Source organism: Ptychodera flava, chromosome 1 (assembly GCF_041260155.1).
Source record: "Ptychodera flava strain L36383 chromosome 1, AS_Pfla_20210202, whole genome shotgun sequence".
Classification (NCBI taxonomy): domain Eukaryota; kingdom Metazoa; phylum Hemichordata; class Enteropneusta; family Ptychoderidae; genus Ptychodera; species Ptychodera flava.
The window spans coordinates 10,711,283-10,730,979 of NC_091928.1; the positions used below are offsets into that span (position 1 = coordinate 10,711,283).

The following is a 19,697-nucleotide window of genomic DNA, read 5'->3' on the forward strand; positions in this document are numbered from 1 at the left end:
CAAGGTAGCGGAGGGTAGCGGACATATTTTCCCATGCAGAATATGCTCAAAATCGATAGCCCACAAGACACAAGGCAGTTGAGGGTAGCCGACGTGTAGCCGACATTTTGTCCGTGCAAATTTTTATGTGAAACAACAGTAGCCCTAAGGATCCAAGGTAGTCTAGGATAGAGTAAGGGTAGAGCGCATTTGGCAACATATTTTCCATCATGAATGTGACTATATAAGCGGTATCCTTTACAACACATGGTGCGGGCTGGGAGCCGACATTAGTTCCTACATAGCTTAAGACTTATCACAAATTGTAACCCATAATAGACACAACGCTTTACATTCCGTTCATTGCGACGGCATGCCGACTCCTATAGAATTTATTACGCATGTATTACATTTCAGAGCTGTTTTAAATAAAAGTGTGACACCAGTTTTGAATTGTCCTTCTTGCGGCAACGTAAACTTACAGAATTTTTCTTTACAGTGTCCACTTTGTGGCTAAAGATTGAAAAGATAAGCTAAATGTGAATGGGTGGTTTGTATTGTCATTTATTAATTTTTTTAAAACAATATAGCAGATCGTCTATTTATCTAAGCAATAATGTACCCCTCCCAGCTTATAATGGACGAAAGCAAAATTTGCACAACAAGGCGGGGCCGAGTACATGATGGAGCGCAAAGTTTGCTTGATGAGTCAATTGTGGGAGGACGGGGATATATTAATGCTGTTATTTTATAGTTTTTGAGATGTCACTGACTTTGAAGATGTACAAAACATCTTTGATAGCAATGATGGATGATTGGATACATTATCAGTATGTATCTGAGGGTATGAGGTCACAAAATTCACTGGTATTGACAAAGCTATAATAATATTACACCTCAACTACAGTACTGATCTCGTGATTGGATGCAACTCTGCAACGTGACATTCCAAAAAACTGTGATATAACGTGGTTTGAATTGCTATTGCCCTCTTGCCGGCAAGCCGTCCGAACGCCATTGGTAGCGCACATACACACAGTACAAATACTGTATTTTGTGATGATTTCAAATTTTCGGTGCAATAAAGATAACAACACATGCCCTCAGGCTGGTGCTCTTGACCAAAATATTGATTATACTCTTGGTAGAAACAACAGTGATCCGGAGCGATCCACGCAAGAGATCTACGCCTATTCCCGGTCATCCCATAGAGCATTTCCTTGGTCGTGTCAAACTCTGTAGGTATATGTACAGTGAACAACCAAATTGTGAGATTTTATGTTGTACAACGTATTGGCGTACAAGACTGGCATATATCAATGAAACTCAAAATGAATGTTGTATTTCATAATTCGGCAACGAAAATATCTGTCAGGGTGAAACCTTTAATTGACTTTATTATAATTATGAACGTTCACTGTGCGCAATGCACCACGGAATTCGAACCTTATAAGAACTTTCAGGCCATCTGGGACTAGTACACCTAAGGGAGCCGTCATTATTTACGGCCTGGGGATCGTAAGCATGTGAGGGAGTAACTCAAAAATTGAAAACTTCAAGGGGGTTGCTCAAAATGTGGAGAGGAAGAAGGGGGTTACCTAATTTTTTAAGCAAAATAAATTGAAACACCTCTCAAATTGCACCATGTTGCACCATCAATTTCTCAAAATTTTCGACGCGAGAGGGGGACACCCCTCCCGTGCTCTCCCCTTAGGGCGTTCTAACAGTTTACTAATTCAAAACAAATTAAAAAAACACCTTTGAGGCTTTCAGATTGCACCAGGCTGCACCATTAAACAAATCAATTTCTCAAAATTTTCCACGCAAGATCGTGAATATCCCCTCTGACACTTCCCCCTCAGCCTCGCACATGTTATTCCCCTTTTACTTTCAAACTCTGCCCAGTCATATATCCTAGTGAAAACCCAGTCATGATACTCATCCAAATTAAACAGTACTATGTGGTTAGATACTGGTTATAGCGTGAGCTTTAATATCTATATTTTGTTGTCACTTTGAATTTCATTTAGTTTGTTTCACCTTTTTCAACCGTCATTAGATAACCGATAATAATAAAGCAGGGTACATCAGGATTTGAAAGGTCTTTACTATCGCTGTATTTTTGTAAATTTTACAAGTACGTGTATTGGTATTTAGCTCTTCTATGAGGGGGGGGGTCAGTCAAAATTTCTGAGTTAGAGAGGGGGGTTACTCAAATTCATCATGGTTTGCAAGGGGTACTCGAAATTTCGGAGTTTCCGATGAAATTACCCCAACCCACCCCACCCCACCCCCGCCAGACCGTAAATAATGACGGCTACCTAACAGTCGCATGGTCGAGTTACACGAGGCACCTCGTTAGGCAACGCGACGAGCAACGCGGTAGGCAATTCGAGTTGCCCTTGGAGCTGCCTCGTTTGTATGATATCGTCGCGTCGTCCGATGAGGTCAGGCGACGCCGCGTGGAAAACCGACACGTTGGTTTTTCAGGCGACAAGTCAATCATCATCATCATCATCATCATCATCGTCGTCATCATCGTCATCATCTTCATCATTATTTTATTGCATTATTTAATATTCAAGAAATATAATACAATTCAAATTCCGCAGAATACATTGACAATAAGAAGCTACGAATATAGTTTTGTGCTAGTCGAGCCTAGCCTGTTAACTTATATGTACATTGTATTGAAACATGTATTGATGTATATACATGTAATTTTGTGAAGAGAAGATGGTAACTGTGACAGTAAAAAATCCCACAAAGTTAGATGATTACAGCTAGAATTCGTTATACCTTCGTACTTAAGCACATTAACATAGAGCAAGACATTCTCATAAAAGATGGCTTTTGTGAACTTACACCTAGAAGTTTGATTTTTAACAAAAATCAACAATATGTTCTATATTTTTGCACCTGTGTAAGATATTGAAGATTGACCTGCAGATGTATACATGTGCGGCATACGCATTTAATAGTGTGCTAAAATTGCGTAATGGCTGTATGCATGCGTAATTTCACTTCCGCACTCGATGGATGGAATAAAAACTGACTACAAAATACGATGAGCCGTTCAATAAATCTACACTACCAATTCGGATTGTACGATGTACATGTAACATTATTTTAATGTAAACAAGTTCGACGAACAACTTGAACAACTGGGCTGTGTTTCAAACATGCTGAGACGTAACAGCGAAGGGTATACATGCGGCCGTCAAAACACATCGGGCAACCCAAAGGTTAGAGGTATTGCAGCTTATTCAGGCACTAGCAGTGTTCGAAATTTAAACATTTATATTTACACATCAAAACGTAACTATGCAGGGCTCGAAATTAACTTTTTACCCTGGTAGTCCACTTGGGCTACCATTTTTTGAAGTTGGTAGCCCAGTGACAATAACTGGTAGTCCATGAATATTTTAGTTTAGGGATACTGTACTCGTCCGTGTATAAGCCCCGGTTCAGCAATGAAAGAGATCCATCAGCATTCATGAATTATTTTGAAAACAAGGTGTCGCAACTTCGTGACAGGATTGGTCTACAACCGCACAGCTGTGAGATTGATGTACACAATGTAATACCGACCCATACTTTAGCTAAATTTGACCCGGTGTCACCTGGGGATATAATTGCGTTAGTGAAACAGTCATCACCGAAATCTTGCGGCTGACTCGCAGCGTGTTTGCAAGGTTATATCTGATTGGTCGATTGTCACTATTAACAGCAACTTAGGGAGTTTATTTGTATTATTTCATTATAACGGTACGATTCTGCCAACCAACAATTGGATAACAGCTTCGAAATCGCTGCGAGTCGGCCCAAATCTTGTGAACTCGACATTCTGCCGCATGGAGTGTTGAATAAATGTGTACACATCTTGGCACCTTTCCTTGCGGATCTATTCAACAATTCGTTCACAACTGGCATCGTTCCGAGTCATTTTACGTCAGCGATAATTCGTCCATTGTTAAAGAAAGTAGATCTTGATCAGAACATTCTGAAGAAGTACAGGCCGGTTTCAAACCTCCCTTTCTTATCGAAAGTCCTCGAGCGGGCTGTTGTTCAGCAATTGAACCAGCACCTCACTTGATTTAGTCTTTTCACAAAGTTTCAAAGCGCTTACCGTGCTAACCATAGCACAGAAACTGCTCTCCTCCGTGTTCACAATGACATAATGCTTGCCTTGAATAATAAACATGATGTGATTCTCATCATGTTAGATCTATCAGCGGCGTTCGACACAATTGATCAGGAAATTATGCTTCAGAGACTACAATTTCGTTTCGGTATAACGGGCAAATGTCTATCTTGGTTTCGTTCGTACCTCGTTGATCGCCAGCAATGCGTCAAGGTTGGATCTGCATCATCCCCATTTTCTCGCATGAAATACGGTGTTCCGCAAGGATCTGTTCTCGGCCCTCTCTTATTTACACTCTACGCTGCACCTCTTGAAGACATCTTCGTACACCATGGGATTGATTGCATGATATACGCGGACGATACGCAAATTTATGTCATCTGCAATAGACCTGACGATATTCGTAATAACATTGAACTCTGTGTCGACGACGTCCGCAGCTGGATGAAATCTAACATGCTTGTACTGAACGACAACAAAACTGAAGTTATTCACTTCTCATCACGTTTAAAATCTGATGTGACAAAGCTAGACAGTCTGAGAATTGGTCAATGCGACATAATCCCTTCAGTTTTAGTCAGAAATCTTGGCATTACTTTAAGTAAGGACGGTAGCATGTCTGACCATATCAATATGTTGTGCAGAAATGGTTTCTTCTCTTTGCATAGAATAAGTAAGATTCGTGAACTTCTTGACAGATCTACAACTGAAAAACTAGTCCATGCATTTGTGACGTCTCACTTAGACTACTGTAACAGTCTTTTGTTTGGTACCCCTAAAGGACAACTTGCTCGACTACAGTCTTTACAGAATGCTGCGGCGAGGTTAGTTTCTCGTACGCGCAAAATTCGATCATGTCACACCCGTTCTCAAAGATTTACATTGGTTACCTGTAGAGGCCCGCATCAGATTTAAAATTCTGTTGCTTACATTCAAAATTATCCATGGAAATGCACCTATTTATCTGAGAGATTTATTAGATTTATATGTACCTGCCAGAGACCTGCGATCGAGTGACAAATTATGTTTAACCCAGCCCCGTGGCAACTTTAACAAGACATATGGACAGAGAGCGTTTTCAGTATGTGCACCCTTACTATGGAATGATTTGCCATTTGAAATTAAGACCGCCAGAAGTGTAGATAGTTTTAAGCGCAGTTTGAAAACCTACCTTTTTACTCAGTTTTATGTGTAATTTTCTGTTTTAATTTTTTAGTGTGGTTGTATTTTTAAATTATTTTATACAGCTATGTACAATGTGCTGAGACGTATGTGTAGTGCATTTTAAACAATTTTTAATAATAATAATAATAATTCAGCAACACAAAATAGCAATATAACTAGGGTCTTCCACTCGAGAAACCCCATGTTATGTGTCACGAACGCTTAATTTATGCTAATTTATGTACATTTTGAACACTTTCTATCACTTTCAAAATCGGCTCACACATCCAAAGAAATTGTAACTTGAGTAAAGGAAAACAGAAAAAAAATATTCTCATGATCTTTATGAACTGGCATGCCTTGTTACAACTGAGTATCTCTATACAGAACGTAATACATTGATACTGATCGACAACCATAGATAAAAGACAGCGAAACTCAGCCACGATTTCCAAGCTTAACTGACACATGTGTTTTATATCGCTGTTTCAAATTAAACTGATTACACAATCTCTGGATACAGAAGTGACAGTTTTGTGAAATTTCAGCATCAAAACCCCAAAACTTGACACAAGTACGTCTTGTATGCTGCCTATCAACAGCATAGTGTGAAGTGGCAAGCAAAGACTGCACACGGAAAATCAACTCAATAGTCTAGTATCAAACGCTCTGCATCTTGTGAAAACAACAACATAGCAGTGAAAATTGTAATAGTCACCAGAAAAAACTCTTCACAGATGAAAGGATAATTGCTTCAAACAAATGAAACTGCATGTTGATTCACGGTCCCTCCACAAAATTGTGAAGGGACCGTGGATCAACATGCAGTTTCATTTGTTTGAATGAAACATTTGCATTTAGCTCGTCCCAAAGTGACGGACATCGCACGTCAAGTATTTCATCTCCCAGGCTTTGGTAGTCCGTGTGGGCTACCATTTCATGGACTTTGGTAGCCCCAGGGAAAAGTTGGTAGTATATGGACGCGGGACTACCGCTAATTTCGAGCCCTGCTATGGATATTCAGTCTTGCACTGCTCTTGGTAGCCTGGGTGTGGTTGTGGATGGAATTTTTTTGGTAACCGGTGCATTATCATCACGGCTCACGGCTTCACTTTGGCGCTGATCCCCTGTTGTTGTATCGGCGACAACAGGACAATATGTCGTGGATTCCGACATGGGTTCAATTTCACTGCTCTTCTCCGTGTTCTCCATGTTGGGTTGCCCAGAAGTGTCTTTCGATTGATCCTCTGAATCATTTTTTCACGGACTCTTTGATCAAATTTGGGGACAGCTAGATGCGATCATCATGAACGGTTGGCATTTAATTTGTTGCAACATTTCTGTCAGTCACTCACTTTGCGTCATAAGTTTCAGAAACTATCGCTCGCCTGAAAATTATCAACGTATACGTAGTTCATAGATACAGTTGATATGATAACGTGCCTTTTAATACGATGCCAATGTTTCAGACAATGCCCAGAGAATCCGACTCGGAAACTTTCCACACAAATGAGTGATTGACAGAAACGTTGCGACAAATTTAATGACAAGCGGGCACTAATATCCTCTGGTTCTCACAAGAGCTCAGTCACGGGGAGTGCTTTCGGAAACATTTTACTGTTTTCCTATGCGAATAGAAAACGCATAACAATGAAAGAAATGCGTAGAGAGAGAGAGAGTCAATTCCAATGCGTGAATACGCATTTTTTGTGCGTGTAAACGCGATCACTCTTGATAATATGAAAATAATATGATAAGTAGTAAGGAACATTTTGATGGAGCAAATCAAACATAAAAGTACAGATTTAGCAACTTGCAGAGCTTATGAACATCCTGAATACGTAGATTTTAGAACAAAGGTGAAGATTGCTCTCTAAATTCAGAGAATATTATACTGCGCATACACATTTTCTGAGCGATATGAATTGGATTTAGATACGATGAAAATGTATTCCCCCATACTTCTAAGCCATATGTTACATGGGTTGAATAATGATATATAGTGCAAAATGAGAATACTTTGTGGTACAGCGTGTCTTAATTTAAATAATATTCCGGCCTTCTTTCTTATCATCGCGTTTACCTTTGTAATGTGTTGTTTCCATGTAAAGTGCTTATTAATAATTACCCCCGACAAATGATGCTTGGTGAATCTGAACTAGAGGTTGATTTTTCACACACAGATAACCATGTAAATACACCGCTCTACGTTTTTGATGGAAAATACATAGTTTGTCTCATTTATGTTTAAGGTGAGCCTATTAGCGTCAAACCAACGTGTTACATTTCTCAAAAGATTTCTATGGTGAAAGATCAAAATAGTGCCATTAGAATATGTATGAAAAAGGGTTGAGTCTGCAAATAGACGAAAGTCGAAGTAATCGCATGAATTAGGAAGATCATTAATGTAAAGAAAAAATAGTGTAGGACCAAGTATTGATCCCTGTCTCCACATGCGACAGGTAATTGTCATGAACTGAATTAATACAATCTACAGACACATGTTGATATCTCTGATAGTAAAGGTTCCCCATAATATAGGACCTTTACTAAGAGGATTTCATTGTCAATGGTATCAAAATCCTTCGAAAATCTGGGAAGATTCTTATTGTACTATTTTCCTGGTCAATTTGTGATGTCAGGTGCCTCAGTAAATTTATAAGAGACAACTCTGCACTATGGTTCTTACGAAAACCATACTGATGCTTATAAAAAAGTCATGATTGTTAAAATAATTTACAAGCCGATTATTGACAGTCTTGTCCAAAATTTTGCTAATAAGAGGTAACGCTGAAATAGGGCAATATTTTGCAGGAATCTCTTTTGGACCTTTTTAAAGATGCTACTACTCTAGCAACTTTAAGAGCATCTGAAAATTTACATTTGCAAAAAGAAAAATTGAAAATATGACAAAATGGAGCTGCAATATGTTCGGCTGCACTGACTAAAAGCTTCGCAGAAATGTTGTCATACCAAGCATGGTGTGGGATCGCCTATTGGTATAACCAATATAGTCAATGGGCCATCACAGTCTATTGTCTCCAAATACCATCTTCTCCTAGGCACTTCCCGTCACTATGTTTTCCAGTGAGCTAGGATATTCGGTTATCATAATATGGTTGTTTGTCATTAATCTGGCGGTGGGTATGAGTGTTGGTCCTGTTGCCATGACACTGCAATAGCTAAAATCGGACATCTCCGAAAATACCATGACACTAAAGGTATATGTATTTGTTGGTATTTGAAGCTGGCAAGTTAATTGCTATCGCAATATAGGTCATTGAAGGTCATGGTCATACCTACTTAGGGTCGTTGCCAAGGCAGTGCCCTGTCGAAAAAAACTTTTTCAGGGAAAAGGAGGAAAAGCTTTATGACTTATATCATATACCTTTGGAATGAAAATGCACAAAACACAATCTAATTATCTACAAAATTAGGCCATCTATGCAATGCTTGAGCGATACAGCGCTGTAATTTTTCAAAGTCAAAGTGCAATTTAAACTGCAGAAATTGATATTTAAAGTCACTTTCCAAAGGTAGAGCAGCACTCTTTACATAGCATGTTTAAGCCTGTATTACGCTATATTGAACTTTGCCGGAACACCACTCCCCCGATATACGAACACACAATATTATCAGAAAGCTGAGTATCTGACCTTATTTCTCAGTGAAGTTGCAAACTGAAACTCCTGAATGAGGTTTTGATCTCTGATAACTTTATGACATGGTCATGTTTCTTTTCAAAGATGAATCTAGGCTCTTTCCATGTAAGTCCTTAGTTTTATTTTCGGAGATATTATCACTACCAAAATGTGATTTATCTTTCTTCTGTGGCAGCAGAGAGGTTACCAAACGAAACTACATGGCCGTAGCCTGCAAGGGGTTGGGAGGAAGGGGGACAGCTGCCCCGCCCCCCTCTGGAATTTTGGTAAACAGGCAAATTTTTCGAATACACAGAGATGCTTATAAAACACTTATATTTTCCGGGGCGATTCCCAGCACGCGTGCTTTGGATTGATGAATTTATACTAATCTCCAGTGTCGCTGTACCTACACTGACTCGTCGCTGCAATTTCTATTGTTTCTATGGTTTATTGTACGCTTGGTTAACTGAGTAAAGTGTTTCACCTAAATAAAGTATGTTGTCATTTCACTTCGGGTCACGTGTTCATAACAACTTTGGCAAACCCAAAATGTCCAAGTTACTTTGTAATTATTTAAAAATCACTCTGTGCATGTTACTATGTCATTATTTGTGATTTACTGACTGATAGGCATAGGCCAGGACGGGATTTAATCGATATAGCTGTCGGACATTTCTGTCAAAACTATAAATGATATACCCCCTCCCGGACAATAATTTAATCGGCTTCATATCAGACATTATTTGTGCAGTTTCTTTTCCTTCACTATGGCCCGGGACGAGGGGGGGGGGGCAGTATTGAGTTAATAATAATTGTCAGAAAATCATAATTAACACTTTATTTGTATATTACCGGCATTAAAATCGAGACGGTAGGGGTCATTAATTTAGGGCAAGGCCACTATTTTTCATGCAAAAGATTGGGGAAGGTCTCACTATTTTCCACGCAACCAGAGTTGTGCCTCGTGTAACACGGTGCAAAAGTTATACATCAAATATCTGTCCCCATTCTTATTCCATTCGAATAAACCTCGAGTATAACCAAAACCCTTTTGTAATATGCCAAGGTGGATCTGTAAGCCGCGAATGAGATCTGCAGACTGGTCAAGCCAAATATACTGACGTCTTCGAAGTCACCATGACCGAGAGGACAGACTGACAAAAATGAGATTGCGACTGTGACTGACGAAATCACTGCTACAGTGATATAACGGATCACGTTATTACACAGGCATAAAAAATCACCACAGATGACGCCCCGACGAAACAAATTGTAGTCCACGATTAAGGACGAGAAACACTAAGCGTTGAATTACTTTAAGACGCAGTTCTAAACTTAAAGATCATGCCACGATAAAAAAGCGAGCTGTAACACATGAAAAGAAGAGACAAGTACATGAGCAATGAGGTATTTCAGTGTTTCAGGGTCGCTGAGAGGAAACGGCCCCCTTTCACACTAAGAATCTCTGATAAATAATTACCTAGAAACGCATATGAACCATTTAATATTCGAAAGCCTAGATATTAACCAAACCAACTGCGCTTATGTTGTATCAAGTGCTTACTCAAGTATCATGTTACGGAAAATTTAAATAACCTTTAAAAATCCTTTTTGACAATGCAACAATATTCCCGGTAAAAAAATTGTACACCAAATATCAAAACTATCAGACAAGTACTTTTTAGGAAACATTTTTTGACCAAAAATGACAAAAAGTGCCCCAAAACTCTAAAATTGTAGATTACGTTATAATTTGAATATCTCACATTTTGCCCATCCCTTTGAACCTGTATACCAAATACAAAAGCTGTCAGACAAGTGATTTTGGTGAAAAATTTTTTTTTACCAAAATTGACAAAATTTACCTTAAAGGGACATTAGCTGTAACTTTTGACTAATTTTTCACTACTCTTTTTCAATGTATCAACTACAGAATTTTACTATAATCCAATCATCATGACCAATACTCGGTGTCCTGGTTGCCAACACGGCTTGTATATGTGAAATGACCATTGCTTTGTATTCTAGTCCGGATCTAGCTGAAATAAAAAATACTTTCTTGGACTTCTCTCATTGTATCATCACTTTATATGGCAAGTGTAGTTGCCTTTGTCAAGTCCTTTATGTTCTGTATGCCAAACTGTGAAAGCTCATTAGATATGCAAATTAGATGACATAAAAATGCGAAATGACGTTCAATATTGTTTTAACCTGGTATTATCAATGTACATAGCATGTATCACCTACTTTGATCAAGTAATCCTGGTAACTATCCCTAATTAGGAAAGTTCATTAAGTGTGCAAATTCGGAATTGGTTGAAGTAAAATTGCTAAATGACTTTTAATATTCTTTTATCATAGTATCTTCAATGTACATAGCAAGTTTCATCAACTTTGGTTGAATCAATAAAGATATAGATCCTTAATTAAGAAAGTTCATTAAAGATGCAAATTAGGAATTGGCTGATTTAAAAATGTTTAACATCTTGCAATAATGTTGTATCACAGTATCTTTAATGTAGATAGCAAGTTTTGTAAACTTCGGGGGTCAATTCAGATAAATATCCCCAATTTGGAAAGTTCATTAAACATGCAAATTAGGTATTGCCTGAAGTAAAAATGCTTAATGACTTTGAATATTGTTGAATCATAGTGTTTTCAGCGTATGAAGTAAGTTTCATCAACTTTGGTCAAGTCAATCAAGATATATATCCCTAATTAGACAAGCGACCTAGCGGCCGATATAGTTCCACTGTGTTTATGTAGAGAATAACTATTTTTGACACATGTTGATGAAGAAGGTGGAAATCTTTGATAGCTCATTTCAGTGGCCAGAAAAAAGTGGATAAAATAGCTGCTAAAATACACAATTGAAAATGTCATCATACTTTGAATATATCACATCAGATCATCCCTAGGAACATGTCAACCAAAGCTATCTGATGAGTAGTTTTTTGAGAATAAAATTTTCTGACAAAAAATGGCAACAATTGCCCCCAAAAAGAAAGATTGCAGATTCATCATAATTCTAATAAATATCATTGAGTTCATCTATAGGAGCCTGTATACCAAATTTCAAAGCTATCAGATGAGTAGTTTTGGAAATACACATTTTTAGACCAAAAATGGCAAAAATTGCCCCAAAAATACGAAATTACAGATTTCATCAGAAATTCAATACATATTACTTAGTTCATCTATAGAAACCTGTATACCAAATTTCAAAACTATAAGACCAGTACTTTTTGAGAAATACATTTTTTGAACAAAAATGGCAAAAATTGCCTTAAAAATGCAAATTTGCATATTTCTGCACAATTTGAACAAATCTGAAATAGATCATCCAAAGGGACATATGTACCAAATATCAAAGCTATCTGACTTATAGTTTTGTAGAAGGAGATTTTTAAAGATTTTTTTACCAAAATGACAAAAATTGCCTTAAAAATACAAATATGCAAATTTCACCACGATTTGAACAAATCTGACTGAAGTCACCCTAAGTAAACTGAATATTAAATTTCAAAGCAATCGGACAAGTGGTTTCAGAGAAGAAGATTTTTTTACCAAAAACACCAAAAAATGGCCCCAAAATACAAATATGCAAATTTCACCATGATTTGAACAAACGTAAGTGAGGTCACCCTAAGTAAACTGCACATAAAATTTCAAAGCAATTGGACTTGCGGTTTCAGAGGAGGCAATTGTTGACGGACAACAACGACGGACAACGACAGAAAATCAACCTATTTGATAAGCTCCGCTTGGCTGACAGTGGAGCTAAAAAGTTCATTAAATATGCAATTAGGAATTGCCATGAAGTAAACATGCTTGACAACTTTCAATAATGTTAAATAGTATCTTCTATATACATTGCAAGTTTTGTTAACTTTGGTAGAGTCAATCCGTATAACTAAATATACCCAATTAGGACAATTCATTAAATATGCAAATTGGCAATAATCTTTCATGTAACCCCTTACTATCTTTCACAGCTGATATATCCTGGTGTGATCAACATTTGTAGCAAATCTAATCAAATTGTGTGCAGTCATTCTCAATGTATATCAGTTGTTTTAATCATTAATTATGCAAATTAGCAAAAAGTATGTAAGCCAAACCCACCAAAAACTAATCAGTCTTGCCATTTGCTAACTAAATCTATGTACCAGATTTGATTCTAATCTAATGAGCCGTTTTTGAGATATACGGCCAACAGATGGATAAATAGACACACAGACATCGCTGCGACATAAGCTCATGTATTAACACATGAGCTAAAATGATGCATTTAAATTTGACTATCCTTAGGCTGGGTTCACATATAACGGTTAGTGGGGGCTGGAGGAATCGCAATTGAAATTTTATTTTTCAGATCCACCCCCCCCCCCCCCCCCCCCCCCCCCCCCCCCCTCCCTGCCCCCCCCGCCCCCCCTCCTCCCCCCCCTCCCCCCCCCCCCCCCCCCCCCCCCCAAATTTTCGTAGAGCCGCATATTTATTAGGTATGCACTCAAAGAAAAAAAACATGTATTTGGCAGTTCTGCTAACAGATGTACAACACTGCTTGTTATAAGCAATTTGTAGAGCCATATTCCTAAGGCAAGTTCTCAAATTAATATTTAAACACATCAGTGGACTTTTTTGATTTATCTGAGTCCAAGTCAACTTTAGCTAAATCCAACTCTGGCCATGCCAATGGCACCTCTAGCTGCTGAAGAACATACAAAATGACAATCATGAGAGAGTATGCAAATTGTGAATTCCTGCATACATTATATGCTTAAACGTTTTACGTAATTGACAATACTGTGAGGTAAAAATATTCTATCAAATAAACGTTTAAATCTCTGAAATGTTTGGTGTAACAATGGTAAATTTGGTAAAATCAAACCATTTAGTCACATTTTTCATTTAAATTAGTCTTTACTGAACAAATATTTTACTTTAATTTGTGTTTTATTATTTTACTATGAGAATGTGAAAATTTAGAAAATTTAGCATGGTAACCCCATTTTTTTTCTTTAATATTTGATTATTCTCATATGCCAGAACTCAAAACTCCCTGATAACTTTCAAGTCTCCTGCTCTTCCATGTGCTGCTTTCTGGCCTGATCTTATGTACAAGTATGTTTCACTGCCATGAGCGTCACATGACCCAAACTCTCCTTCAGCTATTTCATTGTCAGAGCTATCTCTGTCACTGCTGGTATGCAGTGACAGTAACACTGTCCATAGGCAGCAGAAGCAGGGCAGGAGCAGTAATAACTTTGATAATTTTGACAATAATTTTTTTCAGTTTATACAACAGCATATTGCAGTTCGAACTGTCCAGTATTCAACTTGCTAACACAGTCTGTGAATATGTATCCTGCATTTGTATCACAGACATATGACTTTACTCTGGAGTCTATAATTCAATTACCACCAAATATTCACATATGCAGGCTTTTGATGACAAACTGAATAATGTGTGTTTCAGCATGCTGTAGGGAGACAGCAAGAACTGTATTTGATATAAGAAATATCGAAAACATTATCAACAGGTGCTAACAGGTGCAGCAGTGCTCCGATACTAATTGGCCTACTTGTTTGTTTTTTTAATGAAAATACATACATGTAAAGTGTACATCTTTTCAAGACAAAAATAGTGAAATGCGACAAAATGCTTCTAGATCTTGTTTAATTATTGCTAACATTAGAACAATTGGATGACATTAAAATGTTATTCAATTTTCATTGAATTACCCACCAAACCTTGGAATTGTAAAAAAGGGAAGCAAAATATTTTCATATCCCCCTTCAGGCAGAGCAAAATTTTCAAGTCCCCCCTCTACTACCCCAAAAGTTTTCGACTCCCCCTCATTTTTGTGAACGCAGCCATACACTGCAATGGAAAATGTGCAAATACCATCTTTCTATGCAACTGATTTACTTGTAATAACGAAAGCAGTCTAGATGTTTGTCAGTGATGTCACCATAGTTTGCTTAACTCACATGGATAACTAAGCTGTATATATGGTGTATTTGTAGACATCTGTCTCTCATTAGCAAACAACCATCAAGCAAACTATTTTTAAACAACAAAAAGTAAAAACATTAATTTGCACCTACAGGGTATAATTTCAATGAAAAGTATTTCATTATTGAAATAAGAATGTGACGTGACATAAGAAGATTTACAGGAAGATTTATAATAGTAGAGGTATAATTGCTCACTCATGATAATTTTGATATTTATTGTGTGGTGAGTGTCAACTGCACCTGCTTGCCACTAATTATGCTGAAGTGCTTTCAGCTTTCTAAACAGTCTGGATATCTTATCTATGAATAGCCTGAACTGAAATTCACTTTTTCACAGTAACAATGTTGACAATATACATACAGGCTGTGTTAAATAGATGAATACAGACATTTTGACATACTTTAGCCAACAGAGTAGGTGATAAACAGAACAAAATTTCCAGAAAAATTGAAATCTTGGAGCTGCATACTCTCGAATATCATTTGGCTTGAAACAGGTTTCTAATATTTTGTCACCGAAAAATCCCTTTGGCTCAAAGTTGGTAGTCAGCGCAGATTTTTGACCACAAACAGGAAACAATAGGGCCAAAGTCCCTGAAGCTACTATAGACAAATTGATACAAAATTAAGTATTTCCTGACTGTATGAAATTATCTCACTAAAGTCATCTTAGGGACCTGTATACCAAATATTAAAGCTGTCTGACCAGCGGTTTTGAAAAACAAGCGACTCAACAGTTGACAGAGCTCTGCTGTGTTATGTAGAGAATAACCTTTTGTGACACATGTATTGATGAAGAAGGTGGATATCTTTGATAGCTCATTTCAGGATGGCCTGACCAAAAATGGAAAAAAAAATTCCGTAAAAATACAGATTTGCATATTTCATCACAATTTTAACAAATCTAAGTTGGGTTATCCCTAGGGACCTGTATAACAAATAACAAAGCTGTCTGAGCGGCAGTTATGAAGAAGAAGATTTTTTACCAAAAACGCCTTTTTTGGTGCTAATTTGCCTATTTTCAACAATATCAAAAATTAATAAAAAGAGTTTCTCAAAATCATATATTTTATCCACACAACAAATATCAAATCAGTAAGTACTGCAGTTCTCAAGATATTTGAGTGGACGGACGCCTCACAAACGGACATACATACATACATACATACATACATACTGACAGTGCACGCCGGACAGATACCCATCCCAATAGCTTCTATAGACTATATTAGTCTATAGTAGCTAATAAACGAGAGTTAATTACATTCTAATTAAAGTAAACAAAACTTGCTTAAATCAAGATTTTCATCATAAAAAAACAGCATATCTGTCAGGTTATAAAGAATCTTAAGCTGGTTATCTTTTTATCAGTATTTTCATCCTATTAACCAAGCACATTTTAACTTTCAAATTAACATTGTAAGTAAGTTCTGTTGAATAAGTTGAGACTGTACGTACTCAGAGAAAGCACACTGAAGAGACAAATGTTTGAAACTTAAGAAGTTCAAGGTCATCAAAAGCATCATATAACACTTTCATTGCACTGTTTACACAGATTGCATAATTGCTATAAATAGCACATGAGGAATCTTACAGCCCAGCTTTACCATAAAAACCCTATCACTTTACCACTCTTTTAATTGACCACTCTATTTTTTTCCTCAAAAAGTAATTTTATTTTATCCTTACCAAGTCAACCATAAATGGAAATTAGAACTTTCTCTATCTCTGTTTATTTGACCACCCTATCATGACAAACTATTTTGAGCAATTTCTTTTAGATAACATAAAGGGCAAAATAAATGACGGTTCAGAATATATCAAAGTTGGGATGATTCAGGAAAGTTGCCTTACATGTTTTAATCCTCCAAGATGGTAAGCATTTCACTATGAACTGTCAAAAAAAGTTGAACTTTCTGATAATTCTACACTAAAATTATTTTGGCTTTGATGATTTCCTAATTAATTCAATTATTTAAAATCATATTAATTATTTTTTTCTGGGTGAATTGATAGGGTTTATATGTACAAGAATTACATACAATGTAAGTCTAATTTTGATCAAAAATGACAAAAAAAATTCCTTAAAAATACACATTTGCATATTTCATCACAATTTTAACAAATCTAAGTTGGGTTGTCCCTAGGGACCTGTATACCAAATAACAAAGCTGTCTGACCAGCGGTTATGAAGAAGAAGATTTTTTACCAAAAACGCCTTTTTTGGCATTAATTTGCCTATTTTCAACAATTTCAAAAAATTAAAAAAAATAGTTTCTCAAAATCATATTTTACATCTACACAACAAATATCAAATCAGTAAGTACTGCGGTTCTCAAGATATTTGAGTGGACGGACGCCTCACAAACGGACATACATACATACATACATACATACATACATACAGACTGACGCCGGACGCCGGACGGATACCCATCCCAATAGCTTCTATAGACTATAGTCTATAGTAGCTAAAAACTGACCTAAAATACAATTATGCAAATTCACTGCAATTTGACAAACCTGACATGTCACCCCTAGCAACCTGCACATCAAATTTCAAACTTGTGCAACAAACTCTTTTTAGAGATTTTTTGACCAAAAATGGGAATTGTCCCGAACTTACAAAGTCCGCAATTGTTCGAACAAACTCTGGTTCCCTCTAGCAAACCACATACCAAATTTCAGACCAATAGGACAAACGATTTCAGAGTCGAAGATTTTTTGACAAAAAACCCAACAAAATTGCTGGAAAATACAAATATGCAAAATTTGAACTTCAGTTTTCCCTAAGAACCTGCAACTGAACTAGCAGTTCCTGAAAAGAAGATGAATGTTGATGGAACACAGAGGATGGAGGACTGAGGACAATCCACTTATCTGAATAAAGCTCTGTGTCATTGACAGCAGGCTAAAATCTCACTTAGGGGAACACCATTTGATTTCTGGGGGGGGGGGTATGGAGGATTTTGAGATAAAAAAAATTGTTGCCAGGTGAGATAGAAGGAAAAAAAATTGATCCTGCCATGAAAATTGTCGCCAGGTGAGATAGAAGAAAAAAAAAATTGATCCTGCCATGGCCTGAGAAAAAAAAAATTGTCATAACAGACAATAGTGAAAAAAAAAATTGTCACAATGCACCAGAAATTAGCAAAATTTGGAAACCCTATTCTCATGTATTCTTTGCCGGCGCGCCGCCATAGGCGGCGCAAATGTTTTTACCACAAGCAATTCTTATGTTTTTTTCCCAGCACTTATGATATAAGCATGCACTACATAGGTCTACTTACACCTCAGTGCACTCAATGTTTTCCTTCCCTTTCCTGACCCAAGAAATCATATTTCAGGATTTCTGATGCAATATCTCAATGGCATAGGCACTATCTAAAGGGGACTTTTTGACTTCTGTAAATTGTGAAAATTTTAAAACACAAGACAGGAGTCAATAAACTAGTGTTAAAATCAATATAGTATTCTCTAAATATAATAATATATTAGGAAGATGTACAAGTTGACAATGAAAAATTGAGGGAACAACAAATGTAATGAAATACAAGGGAGAGGGTCACTAAAAGAATTGAAAACTTCAGGGGGCGTTACTCAAAATGTGGAGAGGAAGAAGGGGACGGGGTTACTCAATTTATTTTGGCGAAATAAATTGAAACACATCTCAGATTGCACCATTGCACACATCCATTTCTCAAAATTTTCAATGCGAGAGGGGGGCACCCCCTCTCGTTGCTCTCCCCCCCCCTTGGCTCTTCTAACAGTGTTACTGGTAAAAGACAAATTTAAAATACCTATCGGATTGCACTACACTGCACCGTGGCGCACATCAATTTCTCAAATTTTCACAGGATCTAGGACAAAACTGAACTGTTGTGAATTCATCCTTTATTATCACAGAAACATGTTTTCATTTACCTCAGTTCAATGACCATTTTGACAGTTAAACATACCATATTCATGCTTTTCATTAGAAGCTGGCAGCTGGAGAAATGACACAAGAATGTCACAAATTTTCCGTTCCTGTATATTGATTTATCTTCAGTCTCTGGCAAACAGAACTTGTTTTTCACAAATTGTATTGTCATTGTTTGGTTGTTGAATATTGTGACACAAACACTGATCATGCATAAAATGTAAAAAAATATTGCAGTGTTCAATGTCATTTTCAAACAGTTTTAAAAATGCAAAATAACCTGAAACTCCTCTCAGATTGCACCATTAAACACATCAATTTCCCAAAATTTCCAATACGAGAGGGGGAAACCCCCTCTCGTGCTCTCTCCCTTGGGGTGTTCTAACAGTTTCACTTAGTAAAAAAAAATTAAAAAACACCTCTCAGATCGCACCAAACTGCACCATTGCACACATCAATATCTTAAACTTTCCATGCAAGATAGGGGAAAGCCCCTGTGACACTTTCCCCCTAAGCCTCTCACGTGTTCTCCCCCTGTACTTTCAAATTCTGCCCGGTCAGATATCCTAGTGAAAACCCTGTCATAATATCCATCCAAATTAAACAATATACTATATGGTTAGATACTGCGTGAGCTTTTATATCTTTATTTTATTGTGACTTGCAATTTCATTTTGATGGGTTCACCTTTTTTGAACCATCATGAGATAACTGATGATAGTCTAGCAGAGTACATCAGGATTTCAAAGGTCTTTACTGTTAAATTGCTGTATTTTGTAAATTTTACAAATACATGTATTTAACTTTTCTAAGTGGGGGGATC

The 19,697-nt window shown here is 37.0% G+C and overlaps 1 protein-coding gene across 1 annotated transcript in view; it reads left to right on the forward strand.

Moving 5' to 3' along the window:
- The window catches only part of LOC139130061 (uncharacterized), a 44,209-nt gene that overhangs the window by 13,899 nt on the left and 10,613 nt on the right, over nucleotides 1–19,697 (forward strand). The gene's annotated exons all lie outside the window — the stretch shown is intronic.